A 22,182-nucleotide genomic window follows, 5' to 3' on the forward strand; every position below is an offset into this window, starting at 1 on the left:
CCCCTGATGTACTGACAAAGGCCCCTGATCTTTTGGAATGTGTTGCACTTAAATATGTTGTATCACATTTATTTTATCTAAGTAACGTTACTGAAAATTACCCCATACATCACAAACATTCCGCGTTTGTGTCGGGTAATTAAATCGTCAGCTGTTCAGCAGTACCTGTTTCTACCGGCAGGTGGGAGTGGCACTGTTGTCACATGGTTTTAAAAAACTCCGCTACTGCACTTCATTTATTCATTGTTTTAAGGAGCTAAAGTTGATGAGGTAATAATATTTTTTTCTCTTTTGCGAAAGTGAATAGTTCTAACTACTGATGAAGCTTAATATTTGTTTCCACAGTATAAAATGTGTGTAGTTTTGTTGAAATAAAATAACTGTAATCGATCATACCAATGTAAATACATGCGAATTAGTCAATAAAATCTAAATTGTACTAGCTTTCTAGATATGAAGTAGATATCTAGGCATAGTTATCGAGATATGATATGGCCAGTCACTTCTGTTTCTGTAATTAAATCACAGTGAATTAATGGATCTAGCTTATTATTTTTATAGCTACATTCTACTGTAACATGCTATGTCAGTTAGCAGGGGATTATAAATCGACTTTCTTATTAAAATACCTAAAATGGCTGTAAGAACACATATAGTTGAACTCAGAATTATTAGAATGTTTTTTTTAAAAAATGCAAAATTGCTTTATTCTAGCTGAAATAAAACAAATGAGACTTTCTCCAGAAGAAAAAAATATTATCAGACATACTGTGGAAATTTCCAGCTCTGTTAAACATCATTTGGGAAATATTTAAAAAAGAAAAGAAAATTCAAAGGGGGATAATAATTCTGTATAAAACATTCATTGTCGCAGTCGTGTAAATGATCAAAGTTTTGTCATGTTTATTCAGATCTTATTTTTATTCAACTACAGCAATAGCTGATGCCTTCATCCATATTAGGGATTTCCTGGACTGTTCATCTTCTTTGTGAGCCATATATAATTTCTGCTCAAGTATAAATGAAACGGGCATTACATGTATTTAAAGTGCTACAATGCCCACATCAACCATTTTGAGGAAAACTGAAAAAAAAAATCCCTCTAAAGTAATTTGTAGTAAACATATTTTTAGCATAAAGATCTTTATTGTAATTTTTTGTACTATTTTTTATAAAGTTGTTATTATATCAAAAAGAGTAGCCTATTGAATATCAATATTTTGCATGGTATAGAATTAAAATATTCCAGTATCTTGACAACACACCTAAGGTAATCTCTCTGTCCAACATGTTTGTAGCTTTGTATCACATTGCATAACAACTTACTCTAGAAAATAAATTATATTTTCAGTTTTGAAGACATGCAGAAAATTACATTTACAATCACAACACAGGGCACATCCAAACAATACAAATAATAATTATACTCACAACAATAATAGAAACTTAGCAACAACAAAAAATAGCAAAAATCACAAATGTGATATTGAGTTTATCCAACAGTTAAATAAACATCAAGTTAATATTCTCAGACAACATATTGGCTATTTTTGTTCTATTTATCAAAAAAAAAAAAAGATTTTTTTTCTTTTTAGCAAACTGCAAACACAGCCATGGCGCTGTTTTGCCTCTAAGCAATATGACATTGTTTCGTGTTGAATTATCAACCGTTTAAATGAGCAATGATTCAATTAATAGTGACATTCTGCCACCTACTGGCGATTTTACTTTAACATTTAAAGCACATTTTCACACACACACACACACACACACACACACACACACACACACACACACACACACACACACACACACACAAAAAATAAATAATAAAAAATAATAATAATAATAATATATATATATATATATATATATATATATATATATATATATATATATATATATATATATATATATATATATATATTTCAAATAACAGTAGGCTAACGTTTTAGGATTATACACTGTTTTGGTTGTTTATTTTTTATTAAATGGTCGGGGTTTGGTTAATAGAAAATATTATTACAATTTAAAATAATTATTTTCTAGTTTAATATACTTTGTTTATTTATGTGATGCAAAGTTTAATTTTTAACATTTTTATAATTTTCTTTCTAAAAAGAAAAATAAAAGAATAAAATAAGTTGTTTTTTTCTTCAAAGAATCCTATTACGTTTTAAACGTAAAATGAAGACAGGTGCTTTAAAAATAACACAATAATGGTTAACGTAATTTTCTATTTTTCTAATATTTTTACAGCAAAAGTATCAGATCTAACAGGCGATTGCGATCGATGAGTTGGTCATCACTGATATGCTGTAGGCTACATTAAACATGTAAAAAAATAAAACACAATAAGACTCAAATGTAAAACGAATTTAAAAAGGATTTTATAAAACTAAATGACATGATTATACTAATAAACAACCTAAACTTTACTTCCGGAGACATTTGTTATTTATCTTATACATTTTTATACGTTTTTATGCTATCTTGAAAACAAATATCATTATATATTAATATATTTATGTTTAATTTGCAGAACATTATTGTATATTGTATAAGTTAGCCGGCAAAAAGCTAACAGCCGCACTAAAAACTGCTCAAAAATATATATTTAAAAAAAAAAAGGTAGACGCAGACGTCATGTAACAAGTCAGACGCCGATGTCACGTCCATTGAGAGGAATGTATGAAGGGCAAGAAAATTGTGCACTATGGCGAGTGGATAGTGCCACGGATAACCGAACGAAGGAGACAGTCGTGTACTTTTACGTCTGAGAGGGTTACGTCGCCTCAGCAGTCGTGTGATAAGCACGTCGCCTCATACACATCTGAGACTGATGTCGCCTCAACAAACGTGTGACAAGCCCGTCGCCTCAAACACGTCTGACACTAACGTCGCCCCATCAAACGTGTGATAAGCACACCGCCTCAAACACGTCTGACACTGACGTCGCCTCAACAAACGTGTAATAAGCATTTCCCGACATACGTGTCATGTGACGCCAAAAAATAAAGTAACCTTAGGTTGTTGTTTTACTACCAATTTATATTTATTATTTCATATAATTCACCATCACTATAAACGTGGTTTTAATTTTAGCTCGAACAAGTTATCATTATATTATTCTGAGATGTATAATTCCTTTATGTTATGTTTATGTTGATTTCTTGAGTCATTCTGACCGTGAAATGTGCGAAAATACTTGGCCCTTAAAAGAAGTTCAATAGGGGGTATAGCCTTTGCATATTTAAAAAAAATATATAGGCCAACTGTATAATGTATTGTGTAAAAGCTGTTATATGGCACGTTTCGTCCACAGACTAACTAAAAAAATAAACCCAAAACCATAAAATGCTCAAATTTGTTGCTGAGAAATGCTCTGATTATTTTTTGTAAATCAATTCACATTTTGAAAAGATTTACGTTGGACACTAGATTATAAGGACTTATTTATCAGTAAAGCATATAATGCATCACATGAGTTAATTGTATAAGGGATACATGGCACATTGACATATCTCCTGTTCAAACAAAAAAATTAACAGCTATTCCTCCATGAGATACCCATCCGAAGGCCTGTAGAGATCGCGGAGTGCCAATCCAAGCCGGGATAATGCCAACCCTACGAGGACCTGAGAGGTTATGCCTAAAAAACGGACTTTGTGGACAAGATACACACACAGGCTATATATACACACACACATGGTTGTATCATACACAGGCAGCATTTTTAGAAGCACTAGGCTATATGTTTATGTGACGTAAATTATTGTGAAAAGCACTATACATAAAAACTTTAAATGAATGAAAAATCTTAAATTATGGTAAATATAACTGTTTCTGAGCTGCAGCCCTAGTTCATAATATTATAATGCATAAATGATAAATAATACTGTATTATACTTGTTAACTAATCAATGTGCGTTTTCAGCACAGGATGTGTTATATTTTGACTATGTTAATTTATATTTTAATTTAGTTTAGCCTTATAGAAGACAAAACATTACTTCTGACATATTTAGTCATCTGAATCGTTTTAGGCTACTTTTGTCTAGTTTTAGTCAAATTTCATATGATTTTAGACAACTGAATCTACTCTGGATTTAACGAATACACATTTTCTAAGAAATTGTTTTACTATCTATGCATTTTCTGTGGTCGTATAGCTATGCTTTGTAAAAAGTTTCATTTGGCCACATAAATCTGTCTGCGACTAGTGTCTACATCTTCCTGGCGACAGCCCGGGGAAGAAGACTACCGGTAAACAGTCTTTTTTAACGTTAGAGATGCATCCAATGCTTTTTAATGGGCTCACTTAACCCCACCCCTCACATTGATGTCACTAGCTCCATTGAGTACATTGTGTCTGACATTGCATCACTGAGACGATGCAATCTCAGCTTGCATCATCAAGGCTGCATCCAGATACTATTGACTTAAATGCATTTGGTAAACAGAGCCACACAAACTATGAAAATGATACTTGTGCCACGCTGAATATCATTAGATATTGTGATTTTTTTTATTTGTGTGTTCATCAAATGTATTGTGTAAAAAAAAAAAAAGGAATGCAAAGGCTGTGGAGCAAGTAATGGAAACTACTGTTAAAAGAAAATTAGCCAATAAATGTAATATATTTATTCTGAAAAAAAAAGCTCAATTGTTTTTATTGGTAAAAAACATTATATTCATGTGTTCCATAAATAAAAAAATTTTATAGATTATTTGTTAAACAAATCTGTATAACATTTATAGATTTGTTTGCACAGATCTGCGCAAACTTTCTTTTACGATAATAATCACATATTAAACAAAATTTGACAGCACTTTGTGTATTGATTAAAAAAAACTGTAAATTTAGTCGCAAAATAAAAAACACAATGATCCAGTCAATGCAGTGTGTTTAGCAATGGTATTTGTGTCTCATGTTTTTAATCAGTGAGGTTCTAAGCCTTGTGAGTCAAAAAATGTACAGGTTCTAACCAGATTTACCAAGCCAGCCATGACTTACAAATCTTACAAGTCTATCGTTAAATTTATCCCTCCAGACAGCAATTTTCTTTGCAATCTCTTTCTCACACGTAAAGAAACCTTAAATGAAAGAATGAACAGGATGTTGTTAAAAAAATGTATTGGACTAAAATATACATGACACTAGGGGTGGGCGGTATACCGGTGTCATAGTCATCACCGGTGTGACATTGCGCCACGACATGGATTTTCTAATACCGTCAATACCGGTATAAATCAATTATGCGCCTTGAACGGCTGCATTTACATCAATAATAGCTAATTCTAAATAATAAGGCATTCAATTTTCTTCAAACATTCAGTTGTGGTCTGAATACATGTCCTTATACTACAGGGCTCGAAATTGCAACCATTTTGGTCGCATGAGCGCCCGAAATTTAATCTATGCACCCTCATAATATATTTGGGAGTATTTGTGTGTCTGAATTAGGGCTGTGACGGTAATGGAAGAAATCATGCGGTGTGTCGGTTAACCGCGCAGATAGATATATAAAAATAAGCATTTTTAACGCACCGCTGTAATTTCTATATATCCCAGTCCCTTTATCAACATTTTTAACAAGTCATTATTTTAAAGAATATGACTTGAGAATATGATTTTACCTCAGCGCTGCACTTTTCTCCTTCTCCCTCCCACTGAGTTCAGGTGACGGAGTGTTGTGAAGTAGTTAAACTCTCCTCAGTTCAATTTACAGTGTCAAACTGGCACAGGAATATCAGTATATTAATATTGGCTTTGCTAAAAGTCTAATCAAATGTAGGTATTTTTTTACAGAAGCTATAAACAGACGCGCATGCTGCAACCGGTGATGAGTCAACAATCGCATATATTTGACTTATTTAAAGTAGGCTATAGGCTATAGCATATAAAAATTTTGTGTAAAGACATTTATAAAAAATGTATCTAATATATCACAGGGGTTTGTATAGCAATTACAGTGGAGCATTAATTAAATCCTTTTTTTCCCGTGGAGCGAAACAAACACACAGTTGTGTAGCGGATGGAGACGCACAAAAATATACAATTCAGATATTTTCGTCGGCAGAAAAATATTCTTTGAACGAATTTTGTTTTGTACAATTTGTATCTTAGTTTTTGTCGGTCAGTTATTTACAAAATAAACAAGAATAACTAATAAACTTTGAGGTGAAGCGATGTGCCTCAGGGTCCGCTATATGCCGCGGCCAAAACACAAACTAAATACAATCGTAATATAAATAAAATAAAAGTGAAATATTCAGTTTCTAATATTTCGAATAGGCTGCTCTTTTAATTTTGATCATACAGTTAACAAAGATTCCATATTCGAAACTGAATATTTCACTTTTATTTTATTTATATTACGATTATTTAACAGACCAGTTTGTGTTTTGGCCGCGGCATATAGCGGACCCTGAGGCACATCGCTTCACCTCAAAGTTTATTAGTTATTCTTGTTTATTTTGTAAATAACTGACCGACAAAAACTAAGATACAAATTGTACCAAACTAAATTCGTTCAAAGAATATTTTTCTTCCGACGAAAATATCTGAATTGTATATTTTTGTGCGTCTCCATCTGCTACACAACTGTGTGTTTGTTTCGCTCCACGGGAAAAAAGGATTTAATTAATGCTCCACTGTAGTTGCTATACAAACCCCTGTGATATATTAGCTACATTTTTTATAAATGTCTTTACACAAAATTATTATATGCTATAGCCTATAGCCTACTTTAAATAAGTCAAATATATGCGATTGTTGACTCATCACCGGTTGCAGCATGCGCGTCTGTTTATAGCTTCAGTAAAAAAAGACCCACATTTGACTAGCCTTTTAGCAAAGCCAATATTAATATACTGATATTCCTGTGCCAGTTTGACACTGTAAATTAAACTGAGGAGAGTTTAACTACTTCACAACACTCCATCACCTGAACTCAGCGCGAGGGCGAAGGAGAAAAGTGCAGCGCTGAGGTAAAATCATATTCTCAAGTCATAATCTTTAAAATAATGATTTGTATTAAAAATGTTGATAAAGGGACTGGGATATATAGAAATTACAGCGGTGCGTTAAAAATGCTTATTTTCTGTGGAGCGATTGATTTGAGTTAGTAGGCCTGCTTTATTAAAATAAGCTTAAAATAATAACAGCCTATGCTGGTTATAAAAAGGATTCAGTGTTTTCGTTTTGTAATCTAAATTTGTAATTTAAGTGGAAAATACATAGGGCAGGCCTTTTGTTCCTTTTATTTAGTTTATTCTGTTTTTCTATACAATCCTGAAACCTCACCTAAAGTTATAATAATAATAATGGCGCAGATGACAGCGATCATAACATGAGGTAAATGTTGATCCGCCAGCTGAGATCAATGGAGTGTTTTCGGAGAAGGTGCCCGAATCTCGATGCGTTGCATTCACCGCGTGTTCAGCGCAAATGTCCGCTAAATATAAAGTCTAATACTGTAGACATCATCGCCAAAGAAACTCACCTTTACTAAGTTTACACTGAAACTACAGCTCATAACAAAGAGCGGAATTGTGCCGGTGGTCATCATGAGAATCCTGCTCTGTCTGCTCATAAATTGGTGCGGCTGACTCGCCTGCTTTATTCCACCAACACAGAGAAATGAAGATCAGCTCATAACGAGACTGAGCATTTACAATGAACCAAACCAAAACTTTTAAAGAGCGATAGAAGTGAGACTTTCTTTTGTCCGTTCTTCCTTGAGATGTATATTATTTTGCTATTGAAAGTAATACAATGATATTATACCGTCACCGTTCAAAAGATGAAAAATACCCTGATATTAATTTTAGGTCATATCGCCCACCCCTACATGACACTATTAATTCTTTGGTATAGTATAAAAAACAGGTATATAACAAATGAGTGTTTGAGCTGTATTTTTGTTTTAAACAAATACAAACATTTTAAATGCCTTATGAAAACCATAAACATCTGAAATGTTTTTAGACACATACATTGTACTCCTGGAGGTCCTCCTCTTTTTCATTTAAATACACTAAGCTGGGAAGGACAACATCACTTGTCTAATACTTGACTTGATGCGAGTTTTGATAATACAAAAGTGTAGAAATTAGTCATACTGTATAATAATTACAACAAAAACAATAATTCACATAATAATACACATGATATTATCAAAATACCTGTCATTTTAAATATATTTTAAAATATTCTACAAATTGTATATTGCATTTTATATTTAAACCATACATTATAAGACTAAACAATAGAATAACATATTAGTTGAAGCTGCCCGCATGAATGCAGTAATAAATTGTTGATTACTGTTTATATTGAAATTAGCCTACACTGTAAAAAATGTCAGTGAAAACTACAGTAAAAAACTGTAAAGCAGCAACAGTAAAAGACTATTTAAACCAAAATAGTATATGACTGTATTACATACATTAAATCACCGTAATTTAAGAAAGAGTACATAACTTTAATTTTTACTCTTTTAATATGTAATAAATACAACTTTTTACAGTAAAAATATATTTTTTTGGTGAAATAAATAAAAAAATACCGTAACTTCTCAAGCAAGTAATTACCCTAAAATCAACAGTATAATTCTGTGTAAAAACACATTTTGTTGATGTGCACTATGAAATTTACAACATAAAACCTTCAAAAATTCAACAGAAACTTACTTTAAATTCTACAGTAACAAGAGGTTAAAAGAATGGTATATGTTAGTCAAATAAAAGGGATAGTTCACTCAAAAAGAAAAAAATCCAAACCCGTAAGAGCTTTGTTCATTTTCAGAACACAAATTAATATATTTTGGATTTAATCGTAGTTCCTCCCATAGACAGCAAGGGTTCTTACGCCACAAATTACAATGTTAAAATCCAAAGTATTTTAATTTCTGTTCCGAAAATGATTAATGACATTTTTTTTTTTTGGTCAAACCATCCACTTTGTTGAAAAACAAAAACAAAAAACAGCATATGCTGGTAAGGTATGCTGGTTTCAATGCTGGTCTTGCTGGTCTCAATGGTGGTCAGGGCCAAGATATTACATTGAAACCAGAATACGGGCATCAAAACATAGGCTACAGCACCAGCATATGCTGTTTTATTTAGGTCTTTAATGTAAAATGTTATAATATTCTGTAATTTACTGTACTTTTGTGTATTGTTCATTAAATAGGCCCTATGGATCAAATCTGAGATTTAATTGCTAAAGGCAATGAAAAACAAATTCAAGATATAATTGTAAAAATACAAATATATCGACCTTTATGTAATCATTCATTCGTTCATTTTCTTTTCGGCTTAGTCCCTTATTCATCAGGGGTCACCACAGCGGAATGAACCGCCAACTTATCCAACATATGTTTTACACAGCGGATGCCCTTCCAACTGCAACCCATTACTGGGTCCATCCATACACACTCATTCACACACATACACTACTGCTTGTCTTTGGACTGTGGGGGAAACTGGAGCACCCGGAGGAAACCCACGTGAACACGGGGAGAACATGCAAACTACACACAGAAACGCCAACTGGCCCAGTCGGGGCTCGAACCAGTGACCTTCTTGCTGTGAGCACTACCCACTGCGTCACCGTGTCGCCCACTATGTAATCATGTTGTAAAAATATTAGATTTTTCATATTACTTTGTATTTAATCACAACTATATAGGTTAAAGGCTGAAATAAAAGGTTGAAATAAAAGATGCTAGAATGAGCAAAAATAAAAGATGAATTATGAAGACAATTATGAAAGTGTTTTTAATTATGAAATGTGTTTTATTATTGATTATTTATTATTAAACAGCATGTTTTAAAAATTCTGTAAAAAACATGAACACACATGCAGAGAAAAAAAAATCACGATCTGCATGCAATGCAAGTGGTGAGTCCAATGCCTATTTTAAATTTTTTCATAGGGTAACTTGCAAATTGTGAAGTTGGGGGAAGACTTTTTGTCTGACGCAAAGTGTATTTATTTAACAATTACTTGTAAACTTGAGTATAAATTACGAACATTTATACTATTCAAAGTGCATATTTAAATGTAGTAATAGCACCACTCAGTAAACGAAGGTGAACTGACAACGTTATTTTATATTTCAGTTGGCGAAAAATGAGCGCGCACACCGTTTAAAATGGCGGAATAGCACCGCCCAATGAGCTAACGTGAACTGTCGACATTTTATATTTCAGCCGCCAATTTAGCGCGCCCGCTCTTCAACTTGTGATGCTTAGTGCAAACCTTTGGCACCTGCTAACTCCACTTCTCTTTTCGAGGTAAGTCTGTTTGACAACACGGTTCTACACTAAAAGTACATTTTTACAGAATCAGTATTAGCGATGTTGAGTTGCAATTTCTGTGGCAAGTCAGTCAAATCATTGAGGGCTTATGTAATACATTGCAAACTTCACCGAAATGAACCGCGTTTATTTAAGTGCTTTGCAGCCGAATGCAAACAGACTTTCTGTACATATGCATCGCTTAAGGCTCATTTTTACAGAAAACATAACGTAAATGCGCCTGTTAACGTTGCTGTCGGGACAGATGTTATGCCTATTAAATGTGCAATGGCGTTATGTGATCGACAGTGTGAAGATGCTAAATCTCTAATAGCACACTTGAAAGACCACATTGTAGAAGGACGTGTTGTGAGTTGTCCAGTAAGAGGATGCACAGATGCTTTTAAAGTTAAATCTTCCTTTACCTCCCACATGTCACGGAAACACAAACATTTCACAGAAAGCACAATTAGTGACTTGTACAGAGACTCGTCGGCTTATCAGTCATCTTCACAATCTGTAACAACCGAATTAACGTCACATGACTGTGGCCATGAATTTGAATGTGATGTAGATACATCCGACGATTTCAATGATCTTTTTCTTAAAAATATTTGTTTATTTTACTTAAAACTGCAAGGGCAGCTCTTAGTGCCTGATTCAACCACACAGAACATTGTTGAGGAGATTCAAAATATACACGAGTTGGGTCAGACATATACTTTAAGTAAACTTGCTTCACAGCTAAAGAATGAAACATCCTTAACAGAAGATGAGATCACCAAAATTTGTCAGTCTGTCAAGGAATCTGATCTGTTTTCTGCATGTCATACAGGGCCAATGAGGACTGCACACACAAGAGCTCAGTGTTTCAAAAAAAATTTCAATAATGAGTTTGAACACAAGGACTCTCTTTTCCTGACAAGTCTCTATTTCAAGTATATTTCAAGTATAAATTTGGGTAAGTTTTGTTGATTATTAAACATCAATTTAAAAGTACTAATAACCTATTTAACTCTTGCTTTACCTTACACAGATGGGCAATTCGGTGCTTCCAACTTTGCAGAAACGGGGTGTGGCCAGGCTCTAAGCTTCAGTGAGTACATATAAATTATAAGCTTTTAAATTAACTGCCATGCATCAATTTGTCAGATCATACATGCTACTGTTTGGTCAGTTGCTCAACTAACCTTACTCTGTTGGTATCACAAAATTGTAGAACTAAAATTACCTTTCATTAAAAGAGTATTTTATTAACCAAACGTGTTTCCAATCTTTCCTTGTATAGCAGTGGATTGTCCTAATTTACAATCTCAAAACAGATTTTTATGCTTGATCTCAACTGAAGTGTAATTTTATTTTAGTTTATATTTAACTTAATTTTATGCTAGCTTTTAAAAAATAATAAAAAATTATATTGCTAAAGTTGTCTTGCACATTTACAGAACAATATTACCACACATTCATCACATTGTCATCTTAGTAAAGTTTGTTTGTGTTTAAAAAAAAAAAAGAGTGAAGAAAATCTCAGCTAAATTGTATTATATTTATGTACATTGTTTACATTATTATTATTATTCTTTTGAGTTGGAAATAACACAAACTGCTCAATATTTCGAAACTGCAGCAATATTTACTGTAGCTATTGTGTAAATGCTAAAATTAGTTATATTTATTTAATAACTATTAATGTTAGAATTGTTCCTTTTTTGTTTCTTTTCCCCTGTTCACAGAGAGGACCTTCTAAAAGTTCCGATTTTCTGAACATTGTATCCTGTGTGTAAGAGACCTCTCTTCAGTCAAGTCTGGACCCAGTCAGACGCCAGTCTTAAGGATAATTGATGGTAAGCAGTGTTATAGTATGGTGTAACAAATGCTAGGTAGACTCAAGCAGTCGTGGGTGATAAAAATTGTTATTTCATCATTTCATTTTTGTAATTAAAAAAAGATACACAGTATAAATACACAAATTAAATAAATGGTGCATTTATGTTTTAGCTACAGTAGGTGTATTTATATAGAGGAGCAGGAGTGCTGGTCAGAAATAAAATGAAGAAGCAAATTATCAATTTAATAATTGAAGCATAAAAATTTATATAAATTACCATTTAAATGGACAAATAAATAGACAATTGTAAAACTATTTATTTAATTCATGTTTTAAAATGTGAATTAATCAAAGCGTAAAAAGTATATTTATTCATTCATTTTCTTTTTAACTTAGTCCCTATATTAATCCCTTTATTGTGGGTCGCCACAGCGGAATGAACCGCCAACTTATCCAGCATATGTTTTACGCAGCGGATGCCCTTCCAGCTGCAACCCATCACTGGGAAACACCCATACACACTCATACACTACGGACAATTTAGCTTACCCAATTCACCTATACCGCATGTGTTTGGACTGTGGGGGAAACCGGAGCACCCGGAGGAAACCCACGCGAACGTAGGGAGAACATGCAAACTCCACACAGAAATGCCAACTGACCCAGCCGGGACTCAAACCAGCGACTTTCTTGCAGTGAGGCGATCGTGCTACCCACTGCGCTACCATGTCGCCCTAAAAAGTATATTAATAAATACTTTTACTTTGCCACATGATTTCCTCGAGTTAATCGATTTTTTTGTCTATTAACATCATTTTACAACTTTAGATTATAGTGTTTACCATCAAATTTTATATCAATAAACAACAATAGTTGACAACAGAACAGCATTAACAATACCTGCAACACTGTGATTATAATAATATATTAGCATAATGCATTAAAGGAATGGTTCATCTAAAAAAGAAAATTCTGTTATTATGTTCATGTAGTTCTAAAAACGAAAGACCTTTGTTCATCTTTTAAACACACAAAAATATATTTTATATTTAGTCCAAGAACTTTCTTATCCTCCCTTAATAAGTACATGTAATCAGTAGTTAAATAAAAATGTTATGATGATGTAACTGGTGTTATGATATACACTGGGTAATGCTCCCAGTGTACCATGTTATACATCAGAAGTGTTGTTGAAAATGTTTCCCAAAAGTATTATCATTGCTTCACACAAGGAGCATTGCTATCTGTGGGAGGATCAGAAAGAGCTCTTGGATTAAATAAAAATAATAATAATTTGTGTTCTGAAGATGGACAGAAGTCTTAAGGTTTTAGAACAACATGAAGGTGAGTAATTAATGACAAAATTTTCATTGTTTGTTCAACTGTCCCTTTAATTATGACCACACACTAAAAATAATGGTTTGGAATAAAAGATAAAGTAAAAGACTCTTTATAGCAGACAATGATGTTTGTATACTCTTTTGAAAAATGTACTGTCAACACAGATCTTTAATTGCAGTTTAAAGCAAAAATGGCACACAATGTAAATATTTTATCAACTTTATATTTAAACTAGTTTTTCTACAAATATATATTTTTAAAAACAATTATTTTATTATAGTTATAGCAATTACTCAACCTAGAAAACTTTAGTGTATTTTTTTGTAAGAATGACTAGGATTGTATCTGATGACTCCTATCTGATGATTTAGTACAAATTGTGTGAATTGTTGAATTTAGGCTCCAAGCTGACAGAGTGAAGCAAATACTTATGATAGCTCAGTGCTGAGATGTGTCTATTTCAATCTTTTGCCCTAATATTGATTATTAATTATTGTATTTATTATTAAAGTGGCCTACAAAATTCTATGGTGTTGCTTGTGTGCAGTTCATTGGTAATCAATTAAAGAAAAGAAGACTGAGTTTATTTCAGTTCAAGCATATTTCTCTTACTAACTTGTCTTTGTGTCTGTTTTCTGCAGAGAGATCATGCCAGTCCATATTGAAATAGTGACTACATGCAAGACTTCAAGCAGTACTACATTTCAAGTTTGGAACATACACAGTCCTGTGTCTTCCGTCAAGTGTGGGCTCAATACTATTGTTCAACCAGAGCAAGCAGCCCTGATGGATGTACAGTATATGTCTTCATTGATTATCCTTACTTTTATATATGGACACATTTTATTTCCAACATCAACACGCCTTTGTGAGTACACTGGTCAAGTTATTGGATCAGCTCAAACTGTTTTAACACAGTCCCTGTATGTAGTTTCATTAAAATCTAATAATTATAGTTTGTGCCTTCAGTTGCTATAGACTGTATTTACTAGTTCATTTTGCAATTTCAAAAACCTGATTGATTGTTGTAAAATCTGTGGCAAACAACTGTAATGTCTTTTGTGTTTTACCGTGTTTTTTACGGTAAAGTTCTGGCAACCACAGCTGCCGGTAATTTTCTGTAAAACTGAACTTTACAATAAAATACTATTATATTTAATACAGTTGTTTTATGTTTATTACGGAAATAGAATGTAGTTAGTTTTACAGTATATTTATTATACACAGTAGTTTACTGTAAAGGAATTTACACTTACGACTGCTATTTTTAAAGTAATTTACTGTAAACATGTTTACAATACATTTGTTTTATTTAACAGAAATTTACTGTAAACATACAGCAGTTTTCAACTGTAAAATTTACAGATCATCAAAAAGTATTCTGTAAAGCATTGCACGTTGCAACCTTATATTTTACGGTGAACTTCTGGCAACCACAGCTGCCGGTATTTTACCGTATATTTCACCCGTTATTTTTTACAGTGTACCTCTTGATATACACCAATTAACAACAATGCATTGTAATATTACAACACCCAAAAAATTTATTTTGCCTTTTTACTTTGAATTCTCATGGTCAAAATGCAGATTTCTGTATCATTCTGAAAGTGATACATTCAAATGGAACACAATTTAATCTGTTTTTAATAATTTATATATTTTTGTCGTTTTTATGTTTTTTACTTGCTTCTTTTAGGCTACTCTTGTTTATGTAAAGCACTTTAAATGACTATTTTTAAAATTGTATTATTAAAATAAACTTGTCTTGCCTTGAAAGCTGCATAACAAAGCCTTAAAGTAGACTAGAAAATGATCCTTTAATGAGTGTAGACACTCATTTGTTGACACATAATAAGCCATTTCAAGACATCATTTGCTCGTGTATAATTTATGTATACAGCGATCTCAGGTGGTTAAGAACATGAAATTGACCTTCACATACATCCAATGCAGCTAAACCATAAGCCTGGCTTAACTGGCCCTATTATGTTATGTTTCTTCATTATCATGTGTTATAAAATATTCCTGCAATTTAATAGGCTACTAATTTGGTAACACTTTATAATAATAACTACACACTAATTAGCTTTTAAGCATCAGCAAATAGAGTTTATCATTTAAGCATTAACTTTACATGAATAGACATTATAAGAAGTTTAAACTACAAATACCCTATAACGTAAAAACACATGTATAATATGCTTAATAATTTCATACTTTGTTAATGATTTAATTTTTTAACACTAAATGATGTATTGCATTGTTTACAAACCAGCCATTAAAGAGAAGTTGGGTGTTTTTTATAATCAATCACAACTTTTTGGATTAATAAACTATGATATGAACATAGATATTGTTTTCAGGCATTAAGTAATGGTTTATTTAGTAAAGTAAAGCTTTATTTGGACACGCGATGTGAGGCGGCGTGCTTAGGAGACGTCGTGTGAGGCGGCGTGCTTAGGAGACGTCGTGCTTAGGAGACGTCATGTGAGGCGGCGTACTTAGTTAAGACGTATCATACACGTCAATTTTTTCTGCAATTTTCTTATGTGCGTCGCCGCTACGTCGCCGCCTAAAATGGTTTTTATATGACGTCGCCGTGTCGTCGCCGCTACCTTGACGTCTGCCCTCCCATTCACTCCTATTCAAAATTCGACACGTTGAGGCGGCGACGTTAGGGTCGACTGCTCCTTCTCCTTCTCCATGTGAGGCTGAGAAGTGGCACTATCCACTCGCCATAGTGCACTGGCTCACACACTGCACTGAGCCGTGTGAGCAGCGTGTTATGATACGTGTTAGCGAAAAAATAAATAAATAACTTCACTGCTACACGTGAATCACGCGTAACGTCTGGCTTGACACTTCACTGCCACACGTGATTTACGTGACGTCTACATAACGTCAACGTGACGTCAACGTCACGTCTGCGTCTTAAATTGCATGAATTTAATAGCAAAAAAAATTTTTTTTAAGACGTCAGTGAGACGTTCAGTGAGACGTTCGGTGAGACGAGTGCACGTTGCAGCGTCAGGTTATTGACCCATTCCGGACGCCATAAGTGACAGCTGTAATGGGAGTTAATTGCTGAATCTGCACCTGAAAAGAAGACGTCTCTCACTCGACCCGATCGAGGCAGCTATTATAAGAAAGGTAAGTTATTCTGCTTTTAAATAGTTTAGCTTGTTTGTTTGTGCCTTGTAATCGCTTTAGGGTCATTTTACTGTCGGAAAGCAGCTAGCTCATGATGCTAACAACGTTAGCGTGCTTATATTTATAGTATGACAACACAAACGTCGGACAAGCATCGTGGATTAGTTTTTTTTTTTTTTTTTTTACTCTTTTTTTTTCATTTGCAATACAATTTAAGTCTAAGGATCATAATAATGGGTTGTCATGACTACAGTCTGTGAAGAGGAGGTGCTTCACCCAGTACAGTATGTTGATATGTCAGTGCTAATAAATAGTACTAGATTGAGATAGTTTAATGAGATTATTAAACAAAGACATGTGATCTAAATACATAAACATATAATGCATATAATAAGAAAGTGACTATTATGTCTGCAGTGTTTTTTATAATACAGATTGTGTCGTAGCCGCTTTAAAAAGATGAAAATTGTTTCAGCAGATGCCATATGTGTCATATTCAACTTTTACAACATATACTGTCCCAGTTAAATAATTGTCTTACATTAATATGATACAGAAAAAAATATAACTATTAAAAATATGCTTACCAAATGCAATCCAAAAGTTATTATAATAATCCTAATTTTTATTTTTAAAGCAGTCACATCAAATAATGGCTGAAAGGAAGCTGCGAAGGAGAAAGGCCAAGCCACTGGAGGAGGCCATCCAGTTTTCACTTCTGGGGAAGGACAGAAATGGGCTTGAGTGCAAATTTATCAATGATATTAAAGGTGAGTTAACTGGTTTGATTTTGTGTATGTGTCTTAATTTCCTCTATACATTTCTTTGGAAGTCACTGTGTAACTACAGAGACCCGGAAGGGACGTGGGGGTTGGAAAAAAAAATGGGTGGGAGAAAAAAAAGGGTGGGAGGAAAATATATATTTTTAAGTTTTTGCGTTCCCTCACATAGATGTTTTGCGTTCCTTCGCAAAGCTGTTCACTTCCTGTTCACTTCATACATGTCAACCCTGTTTTTTGCCGGGATTCTCCTGTATTTTGCTATTCTATCCCGCTATCATCCTATGATTAAATATTTTCCCATATTTCTCATGTATTTTTTAATCTTGAATCTCACTGAAATTAATATAAAAATGGCTGCAATTCATCCATTAAAGCTGTGCGTCGGTCATCACCCTTCATATGCAACCTCTGAATCAGATGTATACGTGCTCTGTATGATAAACTGATCCCAGATCAGCCTCTGTACACACCATTTAAAGTGACACCTCAGTTATGAAACAAGTGAAGAGCAGCAGATGAATCTCTTTTATTTAGTTTGATAACAGAGGTGTCACTGAATGCGCAGATCTATAATGAAAGCATTCCATTACTTAAGTAACTGTTTGTGCTCATTTATGAGAAAGTTTGTTGTGTTTAAAATAAAACACGCAGGACGAACATGTTTACATATTATTAAGAGTATTTGTCTGTTTAAACACGCATCCGAATATCAAAGTGTCCTGCACTTTCGCTCCTCTTTAAATTGCGTGTACAGAAGCTGATCTGGGATCAGTTTATCATACAGAGCGCGTCAGTCAGCGCTTATACCAGTCATTGGCTTATGCATTCGCTGATTCAGAGGTTGCATATGAAGGGTGATGGTGGCCGCACAGCTTTAATGGAAAAGTGAATGCAGACATTTGATATTAATTTCAGCATGCTTTCAAGATTTAAAAATACATGTGAAATATGGGAAAATACTTAATCATAGGATAATAGCAGGATAGAATAGTAAAATACAGAATATTTCTGGCAAAAATGGGAGGGTTGACATGTATGAAGTGACAAGCAATTGTTTGCGGAAAAAAAGTTTTGCGAGGGAACACAAAACATCTTTGTGAGGGAACGCAAAAACTTATAATATATTTTCCTCCCACCCATTTTTTTTCTCCCGCTCATTGTTTTTTTTTCTCCAACTCAATTTTTTATCCTACCACCACGTCCCTTCCAGTTCTCTGTATGCAACTAACATCTGATGGTGAGTAAATGACAGTTGTTTTTTATTATTTTTGGAGGGTGAACCTTCCCTTTAAAGTTACTTTTGTTAATAAATTTATCCCAGGATCATTATATGTTGTTCTCAGTGGTGATTTTTAACTCTTTTGTTCTGTAGGCAGAGGTGTGTTCAGCTGTACTGAGTTTGAAAAAGGGAATTTCCTGCTGGAATACAGAGGTGAACTTATAAGCAAAGAACAATGTGAGCAGAGGCAAAGAATTTACCATGATGCACTTAAGGTTTTCATGTTCGAGTTTCGGTACAATGGAAAACGCCTCTGGTATGTACAATTGTTTGATGTAAATATTTGTTGAAGTCAGATGATTCAGAATGTGGCAGTGGCCATGTCATTGATTATTTACCCCATAGCTGAGAGTGCATAATTTGCTAGAATTATTGGTTATATATTCTCAGTCCTTGTTGAGGACTGTTAAATGATTGTTAATCACACCGTGATCTCTGTTGGCCTTATGTTTTCAGTGCTGATTTTGTCTGTCATTTGTTTAGTGTTGATGCGGGCCGGGATGACGGCTCTCTTGGGCGATTTGTAAACGATGACCATATTAACCCAAATAGCAAGATGAAGACGATCTGTGTGGATGGAATACCTCACTTATGCTTATTTGCATTAAGGAGAATCAGTCCTGGTGAAGAGATCACCTATGATTACGGAGATGCTGAGTGTCCATGGCGAAACACGGTATAAAAACCAATGCAGAGTTCATTCTTACTATTAGATTTTAGATTAAATTTATTAAAGGTCATTTGTTATACAAGATGCGGTTAGTAACCTTTTTGCTTTACATGTGCGTTCATTCCAGTATTATAGATTGTATGTATATTCACACCTGTGTTATAAGGACCTTGGTTCATGAGGATCATCATAAGAACATGTTCCTCATGCTAGATTGTGTGTGTGTTTTTACACTTGTTTAATAAGGACAAGTTGTGTGTATTTTTACACCTACATTATGAGGACCCAGTTTTATGAGGATCATCATGAGAACATGTTCCTGATGCTAGATTGTGTGTGTGTTTTTACACCTGTTTTATAAGGACAGGCTGTGTGTATTTTTACACCTGCATTATGAGGACCTAGTTTTATGAGGATCATCATGAGAACATGTTCCTGATGGTAGATTGTGTTTGTTTTACACCTGTTTAATTAGGACAGGCTGTGTGTATTTTTACACCTGCATTATGAGGACCTAGTTTTATGAGGATCATCATGAGAACATGTTCCTGATGCTAGATTGTGTTTGTTTTACACCTGTTTAATTAGGACAGGCTGTGTGTATTTTTACACCTGCATTATGAGGACCTACTTTTATGAGGACCATCATAAGAATATCTTCCTGATGCCAGATTGTGTGTATATTTACACCATTGTTTTAGGGACCCTGGTTTATGAGGACAGGCTGTGTGTATATTCACACCTGTTATGAGGACTGTTTTAAAAAGTCGTGATGAAAGAATCTCAATGTGTTAGTTTGACAGGTCTTGTCAGTGAGGTTCTAGTTATTCCCAGGACTTTGGGCTGCATACATGTGGATTATTAAGTGTAATATTCATAACTTACAGCTTACTGTGGCCACACTTAACACTAATGTTTTCAAAGCTCTAAATTTAATTTTTAATTGACACTAATACTTCTCAAGTAAAGTAAAACTTGTTTAATTTTATAATAATCATTTTTACTTTGCTTTATCTAATTTAAATTATGTTTTCCAGGATTAGATTGATTCTTATCTTTTTCTCTTTTCAGAACACTCAGAATGACCAGTGCCTTAAGAACCTAAAGAAACTTGAAAAAGACACCGCAGCTGTAAAGGTATTTTAAAATAGTCATGTAATATTTATGTTAATCCTTAATGAACAGATTAGCATGTCTGATAAAAACAAATGCTAAAATCATTTTGCTACATTAGTGTGTGTTAGAGACATGCTGGACAACTGACACAGACAGTGTTTCCCACCTGCAAAGAAGTACTTGAACTAAGTACAATTTCTCTGAAAAAAGCAGGTTTCTCAAATACCAGACTAACAACATGCTGAGGTTTTTCTATCAGGTCGAGAATATGATATGACCGATGTAAAGCTACACACAACCAGACATTATAAAATGCATGTAATGTAATCAATAAATGGTCATAGACATTATCTTGGTTAATATTTAAATATTGATTTGAAATTAATTACTGAATCTTAATCTTGATTATTATACTGTATATTACATCAATATAACAAAATTAGTCAATTATTTTAAATGTTTTGAAACAATATTTTATAGACATATTGTCTTTATCAATGCTACAAATGTGGTATTTTATGTTTTATAGACTCTTAGTGAGGTTGAACCATCCACTCTTGAAATTAACACTGTGTCCCAGTCAGAAGTCACAGAAGAAGAGAAGGTATTGTGAAAATTTTATGTCACTCATTTATTTGGTGATTTCTATTTAACTTATCCCGTCGCTGTAAGACATAAATAGTTTTTTTATGAATTGTACTTTGAATGGTACTGAATGGTGCTAAAGATATTATCATATCTGAATTTGGCATTATCAGCCTCGTCATCATTCATAACATCACTATTTTTTTACAACTACTATCATTATTAGAGTATTATATTGTGATCTTCTTTATTTGATTTCATGTTTTCAGCTGATGGATGTCGGAAATCCGTCAATTGTAATGGACTCCAGTATTTGTGAAGCTTCTGAAGGAGTGGAAAAGGTAATTAATTATTTATTTAGACAATCTGTTAATCCTTTGTCTGTAGTGGAATATTCATTGATTTAATTTCTAATTCCTTACTTTCAGGTGACTCCGGTGAAGGACCAGTCATCATTGAATGACCCGGACTGTGATGAGAAGGTAATAACATGAGCATTGTATATTCAGTAAATTCTAAAAATGATGTTAGAAATCATTTCTACATGAGCTTTGCTTTTTTTCATTGTTTTCAGATGTTGCTTTTTGAAGACGAGGACGAGGAAAACTTTGGTGCTACTGAAAGAGCTCTGGAGGTATCCATATGTATTGACTAAAACTATTTGCAGTGTTCCCCATTGATGCAGCTCATAATGAGTTTTACATGTACGTTTTTATTACTGATATTTATTGCTGTAACTTTAGATTTACAGTTTTTTTTCTACGCAGGTCTGCAAACATGTTGTGGTTTCTTCAACCTTTTCAAGCATGGACAAATGTGTTGAATGCGTGGGACCTGTTGGGGCACTGAAGTGGATTGGCCTGCGATGTAAACGTTAGTATAACATCATATTCTTTATGCAACATGCCATATATAAACCTTTAGTTTTAGTACCATTCATGATACAAATAAATGAGTATCACTTATTTATGTTATGATTTCAGTCATTGAATATCTGTTTAATTTGTTCATCAGTAGATGTCAGAACATTATTTATGGCCAGATATGTACAACCATTGAAAATAATAGTTGTGTAATATTGTGTAATATGTTATTTTAGTTTTTTTTTGTTTACATTATTCTA

The 22,182-nt window shown here is 33.5% G+C and overlaps 1 protein-coding gene and 1 long non-coding RNA gene across 4 annotated transcripts in view; one reads left to right on the forward strand and one right to left on the reverse strand.

The window, feature by feature from the left end:
• Nucleotides 1-22,182, reverse strand: part of gria3b (glutamate receptor, ionotropic, AMPA 3b) — a 438,221-nt gene that overhangs the window by 244,571 nt on the left and 171,468 nt on the right. The gene's annotated exons all lie outside the window — the stretch shown is intronic.
• Nucleotides 16,554-18,854, forward strand: LOC130240663 (uncharacterized). The gene is made up of 3 exons (XR_008838791.1): nt 16,554-16,627; nt 17,265-17,397; nt 18,782-18,854. It is a non-coding gene; the product is annotated as an uncharacterized LOC130240663 (long non-coding RNA).

This window comes from Danio aesculapii, chromosome 14 (assembly GCF_903798145.1).
Source record: "Danio aesculapii chromosome 14, fDanAes4.1, whole genome shotgun sequence".
Classification (NCBI taxonomy): Eukaryota; Metazoa; Chordata; class Actinopteri; order Cypriniformes; family Danionidae; genus Danio; species Danio aesculapii.